Source organism: Macadamia integrifolia, unplaced genomic scaffold (assembly GCF_013358625.1).
Source record: "Macadamia integrifolia cultivar HAES 741 unplaced genomic scaffold, SCU_Mint_v3 scaffold2731, whole genome shotgun sequence".
NCBI lineage: Eukaryota > Viridiplantae > Streptophyta > Magnoliopsida > Proteales > Proteaceae > Macadamia > Macadamia integrifolia.
The window spans coordinates 1-12486 of NW_024868921.1; the positions used below are offsets into that span (position 1 = coordinate 1).

A 12486-nucleotide genomic window follows, 5' to 3' on the forward strand; every position below is an offset into this window, starting at 1 on the left:
TAGGCTTGTTTCTTTCTTCTCAACAGGATTTTTATACGTTCAAAATGGGTACCTTAGTTAAAACTTTTATTTTCATATATCAAGCAACTGAATGGTATGATTATTAGCCAAAAGCCAAAGTAGGACTTCATCCTTTAGCAAGCTAAAAAAAAAAAACAAAAAGAAAAACAAATAAAACAAAGTGGAAAAAGCAGAAACTGGTTTCCCTCCCCCACACTTAAGTCATGCAATGTCCTCAATGCATGAAAAGAATTAAAAACGAAGACAATGCAAGGGGGTCATACCTGATTAAAAGTTAGTCATCAGTGTAAAGAGGTTCATGGAGATCCATGACCTCTTCACTACCAGTATTAGGAAACTCAAGGAATGGTTTTAAATGCTGACCATTAACCTTCAAAATTACCCTTGTTCCTGGATTCAGAATCTCCACAGCCCCTTGGGGATATACATTATGGAAAATAAACGAGCCATCCCATCGGGCTCTAAGCTTACTAGGGAAAAGATGTAATCGAGAGTTGTACAATAAGACCTTATCACCAATTGTAAAAGATTTACGTAGAATGTGCTTATCATGGAAAGCTTTGGTCTTTTCCTTGTTAATCTTAGAACTTTCATAGGCTTCATTCCTAAGTTCCTCCAACTCAGTTAGTTGGAGCCTACGATGAATTTCCGCATCGAACAAATCAAAGTTGAGCTTCTTGATGACCCAAAAGGCTTTATGCTCCAACTCAACTGGTAAGTGACAAGCTTTTTCATACACCAAACGGTAGGGAGACTGACTAAGATCGGTCTTGAATGCAGTCCGATGGGCCCACAAGGCATCAATGAGCCTAAGGGACCAATCTTTACAGTTGGGATTAATAGTTTTCTCTAAGATTTGTTTGATTTGCCTATTGGACACCTCCACTTGGCCACTAGTTTGGGGGTGATAAGGGGTAGATAACTTATGGGTGATCCCATACTTTTTCATTAGGGCCTCAAAAGGTCGATTACAAAAATGAGTATCTCTGTCACTAATTATTGCACGTGGTGCACCAAATCGGGAAAAAATGTTCTCTTTTAGAAACTGGACTACTACTTTATAGTCATTAGTTTTATAAAGTATGGCCTCTATCCATTTAGAAACATAATCAACGGCCAAAAGTATGTACAAATTCCCAAAGGAATTAGGGAATAGTCCCATAAAATCGATGCCCCATATATCAAAGATCTCAACTACCAAAATAGGGTTGAGGGGCATTATGTTCCTCTTATTAATACGGTCAAAAGACTGGCAGGCGGGACAAGCCTTGTAAAAATCAAAAGCATCTCTAAAAAGAGTGGGCCAATAAAATCTGCATTGGAGAATCTTTGCGACGGTCTTCTTAGGTCCAAAGTGTCCACCACATGCATGATCATGACAAAAAGAGAGAATAGAATGTTGCTCATGATCAAGAACACATCGTCTGATAATCTGATCTGGACATATCTTAAACAAATAAGGATCATCCCAAAAAAAGTGCTTAACTTGGGAATGAAACCTATACTTATCTTGGGTGGACCAGTGATCCGGAGTCACACTTAAAACTAAGAAGTTGACAATGTCAGCAAACCATGGTTCACTGGACACTACAAATAACTGTTCATCTGGAAAGTTCTTGTTGACTGGAGAATCGACAGTCAAGGAATTGGGAAGCCGGGATAAATGGTCTGCAACTAGGTTTTCAACTCCTTTTTTATCCCTATTTTCTAAATCAAACTCTTACAAAAGTAAAACCCACCTAATGAGACGGGTTTTGGCATCCTTCTTCTGAACTAAGTATCTGAAAGCAGAATGATCAGTATGCACCACCACATGTGAACCAACTAAGTAAGATCGAAACTTTTCTAATGCAAATACAACAGCTTAAAATTCTTTTTCAGTGGTTGTATAATTGAGTTATGCATCATTTAAGGTCCTACTAGCATAGTAAATGACAATGCGCAACTTATTAATCCTTTGACTCAAAACCGTTCCTATGGTAAAATCCGAAGCATCACACATCAGTTCAAAAGATTCAGTCCAAACAGGTGGTTGAACAATGGGTGCATTGGTCAACTCCTTCTTAAGTTGTTTGAAGGATCCTAGGCACTCTTTAGAAAACTCAAAAGTTTGATCTTTGGCAAGTAATGAAGTGAGAGGTCGGGCTAACTGACTAAAGTCCTTAATAAACCTTCTGTAGAAGCCCGCATGCCCTAGAAAAGATCGGATGTCCTTAATAGATTGAGGAGGTGGTAAATTATCAATTAAATCCACTTTGCTCTATCTACCTTAATTCCCTCCTTGGATATTACATGGCCTAAAACAATATCAAATTTAATCGTGAAATGGCCCTTCTCCCAATTCAAAACCAAATTATTAGATATGCACCTTTTCAAAACTAGAGAAAGATGATAAAGACATTCAGAATAGAAATTCTCATGAATTGAAAAATCATCCATTAATACTTTTAAGAATTTTTCAACCATGTCAGAAAATATGCTCATCATGCATCATTAGAACGTAGCAGGGGCATTGTAAAGCCCAAAGGGCATACGCCTGTAAACAAATGTTCCATATGGGCATGTAAAAGTGGTCTTATATTGGTCCTCTAAAGTAATTGGGATCTGGTTATAGCCGAAATATCCATCAAGAAAACAATAGTATTTATGTCCAGTTAACCTCTCTAACATCTGGTCAATGAATGGCAATGGGAAGTAGTCCTTCCAGGTTACGACATTAAGTTTTCTGTAGTCTATGCACACTCTCCACCCAGATTGGACACGGGTTGAAATTAGTTCATTATTGGCATTGGGAACTATAGTCACACCAGACTTTTTAGGCATTACGTGAACTGAGCTTACCCATTGGCTGTCAGAATTAGGATAAATTATTCCATGATCCAAGCACTTTAGGATCTCTTTCTTAATGGCTTTTATCATCACTGGGTTAGCTCTTCTTTGGGGTTCTGTGGATGGTTTGGAATCCTCCATAAGATGTATATGATGTTGCACAATAGAAGGGCTTATACCCTTGATATCAACCATGGTCCAACCTAGGGCTTCCTTATTATCTTTAACACTTTAATTAACTCCTCTTCTTGGCTAGAAGTCAAATTTGAAGAAATTATTACAAGAAGAGTCTGGTCAGGCCCTAGGAAAGCATACGTCAAATTAGATGGCAACTCCTTAAGATCTAGCTTAGGGGGCTCAACTATGGAAGGTTTGGGAATGGAATTGGAAAGGGATCCTAAGGATTCCACAGGTGTGTGAAAACTCAAGACTTTAGAAAAGAAATTTTCACTATCATCATCCAACTCATCCATACACTCTTGGAATTCTGAATCAAAATAAATATCAAAGTTGGTAACTAAATCGTCAGAAAAATCTAGAAAATCCTCAAGCATATTGATCTCTTCTTCCATATGTGGTTGCTTGCATATCCTAAACATGTTAAACTCAACAGTTTGGTTACCAAAGGATAACCTTAGGAAATCATTCTGTTAGTTGATTAATGCATTACTGGTATCCAAGAATGGTCTTCTTAAAATTATTGGGATCTTATCCTTGGTTGAGAAGGGCTTGGTATCTAACACAATGAAATCAACAAGGAAAATAAATTTCCCCACCTTTAGTAAGACATCCTCAGCCATCCCTTTAGGAATTTTCCATCCCTTTAGGAATTTTAACAGACCTATCTGCCAACTGAAGAGTAGTTCCAGTGGCTTTTAATTCTCCCAATCTAAGTTGCTTGTACATATGGTAAGGTAAAAGATTCACACTTGTGCCAAGGTCAAGTAAGACATGCTCAATGTAGGTGTTTCCTATGACACAAGATATGGTAGGGCTCTCTGGATCCTTATACTTGGCTGCTATAGGCTGAGTAATTATGGAACTAATGTTACCTGCCAAGAATGCCTTTTTGGGCACACTAGTGATACGTTTGTGAGTACACAAATCTTTCAATACCTTTGCATAGGTGGGGATCTAGAATATGGCATCCAAAAGAGGGATGTCCACTTCTACCTTTTTGAAGACTTCTAAAATTTTATCCATAGAAGCAGTCTTCTTTTTGTGTACCAAGTGATTAGGAAATGAGATAGGATGAACATAAGGACTGTTAGGGATTTACCTTTGTTTAGAAGAATCATTTTTTGTTTCCTCAACCAAATCATCTTTAGTTTCAAAAAAATCGTTAGGTTCATTAGACGAACCTAGAACAAGAGGCACACTTGTGTCCTCAACTGAAGGAGAGTTAACAAGAGTAATAGATGAGGAAGATTTAGGAAAGCTCTGTTGGTACTCTCTACCACTCCTAAGGGCATAAACAACATTACATTGGTTAGAGGGCCCTTGTTGGGTCTGACCTTTCACACATAATTCAGACAACTTGAGTGAGTTCTCTCGTAAGATTTTGATGGCTTGTCATGCGAAGGGTCATATTTTTTTTTAAGTCACTTATTCTACCTGCCTCTCCAGTGTTGGTAAACCTAGGGAGTTGCTGATAAGATGATAGGAGAGAGGCCCTAAGAAAACTAGTCTGAGGTCCTACATTTGACTTAGGAAAAGTATTTTAGGAAAAATATTGTTGTGCAAAGGGAGGCCTTTGGAGTCTAGGTTGACCTTGATTATGGAAATTGGAAGGCCCTGCTTGGTTGCCCTGATTCCAAAAGAAATTTAGGTGATTTCTTTATCCTGGATTGTAAGTGTTACTATATGGATTATTATGGTATAAGGCATTAGCATTATCATTAGAAGTGCCCCCGAAGGTATTAAAGCATTCTTCTATGAGATGTCCAAGGGACTGGCACCAAGCACAAATCTTAACCAAATTGACTGATGATGGCTCTCTAGGAACAATAGCCTCAATTCTCTTGATTAGGCTATCCAAATGGACTTCCTTGGCTACTATTCCATCCACAAAATATCATTTTCCTCTTATGGTTCTTTCACTCTCTTGGGTTGATTCCCACTCACGGGTTTTTTCAGCTAAGTCAAATAAGAATTCCCATGCCTTCCTTCATCTGTAAAGGATGTGAATCCCTCAGGGCACATAGACTCTATCATTTATTTAGTTGGGTAATCAACACCCTCATAAATTATTTGACATAAATGCCATAGGTCTAGGCCATGGTGAGGGCATTCTTGGAGTAGATCCTTGAATCTCTCCATAAGTTTAGAAAATGACTCACTAGGCTTTTGCCTAAACTGAAGGATATCACTTCTAAACTTATTGGTCTTGTGAGTTGGGAAAAACTTCTTAAGGAAGACAACTGTGAATTGTTCCCATGAGGTTATGGAATTTGTTTATAACCCATACAATCACTTTTTAGCTTGGTCTTTCAATGCAAAAGTGATAAACCTAAGCTTAACACCATAACTAGAAAGCTGTTGGATCTTAATTAGAACACATACCTCTTCAAATTCCCTTAGAAATAGGTATGCATCCTCAAAGGTCAATCCATAGAAGTGAGGCAACATAGTGATGTATTGAGATTTGAGTTCAAAATTATTGTCCTGGGCTTATGGTAGAACTATGCAGGAAGGTTGGGCTGTTCTAGCAGGGTAGAACATATCTTTCAAAGATTTAGGTGAAAGGTTTTGTTGTTGGTCTCCCATATTGAAGGGTTTTAAAGAGAGCAAACGTATAGGGTCATTACTTGTTGGATCTCTTCTTTCTAACCGATTCTTAGTATTACGTACCCACCTAACACTTATGCAACAAAAAACTACCCACAACTAAAGTAAGACAAGCACAAAAGAATGTATAGCAAAACTTTTTTTTTAATGATTTTTTGATTTTTTTTTTCTTTTTGGCTTTTTGGGAACTTACCGGCAGGGATCCGGGGTTGCTCAGGTCAATTCCCAAGGTACTACTATAGGGCAAAACTTGTCTTTATCATACTGTGAGGCATGGTGACCTCCACCGATATAACTATTATTGCAAGTTGTCCTCTCAGGAATTCAATAAAAGAAAAGAAAAAACAAAACAAAGCAAACAAGGCACTTCGATTTACCAAAAGAAAGCGAAAAATAACATGGAACTGTCTCCCCGGCAACGGCGCCAAAAACTTGTTTGAGATTTTAAATGTAACTACAAGCGTACGGATCAGTGTAGCTACGGGTCGAACTCAGAGAGAGCAACCACTTTAATTTTTTTTCTTTTAATAATGCGAAAGTGAACCTATTAATGGTTATGATCTAATTCTAACTATCGTCCTAAACATATATATTTAAAATAACGTCCTAACCATTCGTCATCTAAGAATTTAAAGACGCAAGCCATGCAATTAAAATTGAATAAATAAATAACTAAAAATAAACAACCCACGCAATTAAAAAAATAATAATAAAGAAAAAAAATACTGAAATAAAAATAAAGTAAAAGAAAGGGGATAAAGCTAGAGAGAGACTCACAAGTAGGTTTCTCTACTTAGCCCGAGGGATGCATCATAATATGAGCTTCCCTACTTGACCAGAGAGTCACTCTTATAAGGGTTACTCTACTTGGCTTTAGGAAAATGGAGACAATTAAAATAAAATCAATAAATTGATGGTTCTATGGCTAAGAGGGGCAAAGCCAACACATACACTAGCCATGAACCTTGGGGGAAAGGGATAGCAATAATGTAACGACTGAAATTAAAATTCTAAATTAAGAAAGAAAGGGTAGTCAGAAGAGGGAATGAGAGGGAAGAGAGAAGACTACTGAAGGAACCTACTTACTTGAATTAATGCTTAAACTTGAAAGCTTGGGTGATTTGAGATACTACCAGTACTAAAAACCAGATCTGGAATAAACCAAATCTGAAATTTCTAGTACTAGAGAAAACAAATCTTGAAAAAAAAAAATTGAACTTGAAAAAAAAAGATGCTCCACGTCTCGTGATCTTGTCACCTAGATCTAAGCCTAGAACTATAACTTTAAAAATTACAACTCAATTGCATAAATCATAAACATAAAAGACTGAATAAGAATAAAAGAGTGCTTGCATTAATTGACATAAAAAACTATTACAAAAGTGATTAAAGCAAAAATAAAGAAGAACTAAAACTAAAGAGAGTGAGAGAGGGAGAGAAAGAAGAAAACTAAGCATAAACTAGAAAGTAAACTAAGGGGAATAATAATAAATAGGAGGGGGAGGAAGGGGCTTTTATAGGGCTTTTGTCTTGCCTCCTTCCTTCTACAAGTCTTCTTTAAGAAAAGAAATAAAATAAAATAAAATAAAATCTTGATAAAAATCCTCATTTTCTGAGATATTGTGTGAGGAAAGAGAGAATCTGTTTCCAAAATTAACAAATTATATTCTTTTCTTGCAATATTAACCAATATCTTGCAATCTTGATTAAATCAGAAAGGAATCTCTACATAGCATCTTCAAGATCTTGTGAGGTGACAAGGAGAGAGAATAATATTCAGGATTTTGTAAGAGAGAGGATGTGGTACCAATGAATGGGTTCCACCTTTGGACTGGTTCTTGATTCACTTTAAGCACTTTCTCTTGTAGACTTGGAAACTAAAATAAAAGTAGTACTATCCAAAGTGGGGCAAAATGTACACTTATATCTCTAAGATTTCACACATTATTGTGCTCATCATTTCTACTTCCTGTGTTTCTTGTTCCTGTATTGCCATCCACGCTGTTTCGTTTGAGAAACATAAGTTCTTACCAACCCAGTCTTGGATTTTCGATGTTGTCTCTGTTCTTGCTGGCTTATTCTTCTGTTATGCTGGATTCTTTAGGAAGCAAAGAGGAAATGCCCATCTTCGGGAGCCTTTTCTGAATGATAATAAAAATAGAGAAAATGGTGTGGAGGGATCACGAAGGGAAGGAGAGGAGGAGGACGAGGCGGTAAGCTTGGCCGAGAACGAGAGTATCTGTAGGTCTTAAAGCATCGATTTTTGACCGACATGGTAGAGTTTCAACATGGCTTGAGTGGAGATATCTGAAACCTTATGAACGTCGACATGGCTGAGTTTCAGCATGGCTTGAATCCTTAGACCGAGGGTGGAGATAGAATTAGCAGGGGAGGATGAACAAATCTAATGACTAATATCCCGCTAGAATTCCTAATTCCTAGGTACTACGCTAGCATACTTGTCCTTTTTCCTAAATAAATATTAGTTTTCATATTAGAAAATAATTTCATAAACAATTTATAATAATGACACTGGTACCAGATTTTTGTCCGATCAAGTATAGACATTCTCTCTCCTCGATATTCCACAATTAAGGGCAGTGGATCCCATGTTGTCGATCTCTTTCATTAACAATGTAAGACCACGTGTCCAGTGTATTGATATATAGTCCGTTGGTCGTCAACAATTGGTTTACCAAAACACATGATGCAACATTACAACAAATAGGATCTCTCAGGTCAAAGGTCAAGTGATGGGTATGAATCTTATCCTCACACAACTGATAGTATTGCCTCGAGATTCTTACCAAATTATTTTCTACACACACAGTATGTATACTTACATTTATACATCGGGATCACATCCTCGGTGACATACAATGTAACGACTATGTGAATAGGGTATCTAGTCCTATCCCTAGCTGAAAAAAAATTTGGGTGAAAACCCATGGAACAACTTACAAGCCCAATAAATAAATGTCATGCATAAATGAAAATAACAGTCTTATTAATAATCGGGTTTGATGGACATACATATCCAACAAAAAACTGGAAAAAAGGGTTTGAGAATGACTTTGAAATACCCTCCTCCAAAGATTGGGGTTTTAAGGTAATATCAAGAAATGCCTAACGGATGGGATTTGGAGGAGATGATATCCAGAACTAAACTTCAAACCAACACACAAACTAGACTAGGATTGTACAACCTCACAAATGCTTGAACGACGAGAAAACCCAAAGAGAGAGAGAGAGAGAGAGAGAGACTATGGATGATTAGAACAAAGAACAGGGAACAGAAGAACCCTGCTTCACGTGTATAGTGGCTAATTTGCACTATCGGTTATTTGGACCATATGTTTTAAATATTACATGTGTTGCCTCTCAGTGCCACACTACACGATATGTAGTGCATCTCCGAGCTGCTAAGGATCCGGATCTTGAATTTACCCCAGTGGTGCTCTAGGAAATGAATGAATTTTAGCTGCTGTCTAGGCCTGTGGCAGTTAAAGAAATAGAATTTTAAAAAGGCATTTTGGAAACTATTAAAATATAGAAAAATATTTGTGAAGCTAGGGGGAAGTGAATTATTCTATCTCTTTGGATACCAATAAGGGTTCTAATTGCAATATGTGTAGTACTCAATTCTTCCCCTATGATATTAGATAGGGTGTAAGTTTGGTCCTGAGGGTGGATTAGGGTTAGGCCTGGGTTGAGGTCTAGGCCCAACCTGGCCCTAATTTTAACCCTGATTAATATAATATAATTTAGGGTTGTCATCCTATCCTTCTATTTAGAATAATGATTTATTATTGTGTTGCACTTCATGATTTTAATTGTTTTTTTTTTTAAATGCTAGAACATAAATGGAAAAAACAAGGTTAGCCCTACTTTAGCAAATATCAGAGTCAACCAATCGGGGTCAATTAGGGCCAGGTTGGATTGGGGTTAGGTTGAGTTTTGGGGATTTAGGATTGAGCTAGGGTTTCAAGAAACCAGGCCGTGTTTCACCCTAAAATAAGGTATGTTAAATTTTTAACAAATTCATTAGGGCTGCGCCTTGAGGTGTCCCATGTTAGATATATACGGGTTAGAATGTTAAATACATTGGGTATAAGGGTGTCAATTCTAGGCCTGCACCGATTAGTTGGACCTAGCCCGCACCAGAAAAATCCAAGACCAATGATAAATGAATAGCCATTGATCAGGCAATCACTCTAGTAGCCGATTATAATTTTGTTAGTCTTTCGACTCTATCTCAACAAAGGAAGAATCACTTGTCACTGAAAGAATGAAACTTGAGTGAATCGTACGTGCAAGGTTTGGAGCTATCACACCAAAAAGGCGACAGGAAGCACCTCTGCTGCCCATTTTCACACAAATTACTAATTGGAAGTGTATCATCTTGGGTATATTACTATATTAGATGGGCCTACGCTTTGGAGCACGACCTTAGAAAGAAGCAAGGTGTATTTCGCTATTTCCATAAAAAGGAAGAAAAAGAAGGATTGGGATCCTCTCCAACACCAACGACCCTCCAACGACCTATCCAAAGGCTGGAAAGGCTTGGACACACATCCCCAAGTGTTGGCAGGTGTTGGGATGTGTGACCAAGCCCCTGCAGCCCTTGGATGATTGTTGGAGGGGCGTTAGAGGGTGCAGTCATTGGAGAGGAGCCTGATCCGAACAAGAAACCCCTGCTAAAGAAAAGAAAAGTGATGTACCTTAACTAGAAATGGTAAAGACATCTTCGAATAAGTTCCCATCACGCTGTTTTAAGTCTATGGGTTTTTTGCTTGGAATTGATTTATAATGAGAAGTTAAATAAGGTCCCAAATATTCAGATACATCAATACCTGAATTCATATACGATTACCATGAAATATGCCAACACAATCTGAATTCTTATCTAATATCAAATTATCTTGGTAAATATCTGAATAAAATGATTAAAGCAAAATGCTGAGAATTTTATGATTAGAGATTCAGATTCAAATTCAAATAGATGTATTTTACCTTTTTTCTATTGCTACAGAAGATGTACGGAAACATTATAAAAGGGCTCATGCACCTACATTCACAATGCTTGAAGGTCAAGCCTGAGGATCCTTTAAATTATTTTGTCATAACATAATGTGGCTGCTTAAAATTTTTCTGTTGCATCTTATGAAAGTGGAAGATCAAAGCCTGATTTAGAAGGAGAGAACATGTTTCTGCTTGAATGATAGAAAAATATTTTCTATTTTTTTATGGATTTACCTTGTTTCATTCATTTATGCCGGACATTGACAAGAGATGACAATAGAGTACTGCAACTCATCTTCTTCACCAGTATTGCCTGGTGATATCCACTATGATATATATTAAGTTTGTCTCGAATTCTTGACCCGTTATGAAAATTGACTTGCTTCAATATATTTTGTTGGTGAACAGAATGGGATTTTTTTTCTGAGGTCGTATGGGGGTGTGGGCGGTACGATACGGTATGACTCAACCAATTACGACCTGATGGATCGACTCGACTTGGAAGAACATATATATGTAATATCATTTTGTTGAGCAAGCATTGTGAGATTTAAGTTTTTTTCGTTTCAGGGTTCCTGGATGAGTGTTCTTTTCGTGAGTTCAGTTAGTCTTAAGAGATCTCCATTGTAATCTTTTTCCAATAGTGATTCACCTTTTTCTTCGCTCGAGAATGTAGCATGCCACATCGGTGTGTGAACCTTATTAAATTTCTATGTTTTACGTGAATCTATTTTATTTATCTTTATGTTTTCTTTGGTGTACTTGTTCTAACAATATCTCAAGTCATGTGACTATTGATGATCTTCCTGGCGATGTAGACGGGTTTGTACATATTGGAATACCCTCACATACGCCTTCACATTCAAACACTTTCATTAGCAAAGAACACAATCAGTCTATGGTTAATTCATTTGGAATCTTAAAAGAATGGATAAAATACCAGTTTCCATCTCCATTACATCATCCTGCTAGTTAATCTCTCTTGAATTTATGCCAACGACAGATGTTAGGAATGAAGCAACTTCTAATGAAGCACAAGGTTTCATTTGGTACGTGAGTGAAGCTTATCACACACCACCCGAGGTATTGCTACCTTTTTTTATTTAATGTTTGGAAGGAATAATTTTGGTTTAATACTAACAATTGGTACTAGAGTCAAGGTCACACGTTTAAGTCACTCGAAAAACTTTAAATGGGATTATTGGTCCTAAAAGGGTAATGTCTCCTCGCGACTATAGGACTGACCACCAATCCTAATTAAGTAAATTGGTGAATCAATACACTCAACATTTAGATGATAGTTGATATTGATTTCACATATACATTGATGTGACAAAATTTTTTGTTATGAAACCTATCATATATATACATTTGTTTGTTCATCATGTTTATAATTTGACATTTGAAAATGAAGGAATTTGAGGGCTTTTTGTGTTAGAACAAGATAGTGAAAATTTAGTTATTAAAATGCCGTTTGATAACACTTTGCAAGAATACTTTTGGTGTTCTTCTATTCTATGGGAATACAAATAGAATAAAAATGTGTTTAGCACGTTCGATTTATTTTTGTATTCCCACATAATGTATCAGTTAAAAGGAATAACCTAAAAATAGAATGTAAGAACAGCAAAAAGTTACTTTATCTGTTCTTCTGATAACTTAGAACAAAAGCCTTCCTTTTATTCCAGTTACTCCGGATCAAAACGCCAAAACCCCAACCACTTCCCTTGCAAGAAGCCCTAGAAAAGAGGTCCTGGTATCTATGTCTCACGCGGCTCTCTCTCTCTCTCTCTCTCTCTCTCTCTCTCTCTCTCTCTCTAATCTCAT

General features: G+C 37.0%; 1 non-coding gene across 1 annotated transcript; it reads left to right on the plus strand.

Moving 5' to 3' along the window:
- Nucleotides 1-5122: 5122 nt before the first annotated feature.
- LOC122067146 lies at nt 5123-5229 on the plus strand. The gene has a single exon (XR_006136602.1). It is a non-coding gene; the product is annotated as a small nucleolar RNA R71 (small nucleolar RNA).
- Nucleotides 5230-12486: the final 7257 nt, after the last annotated feature.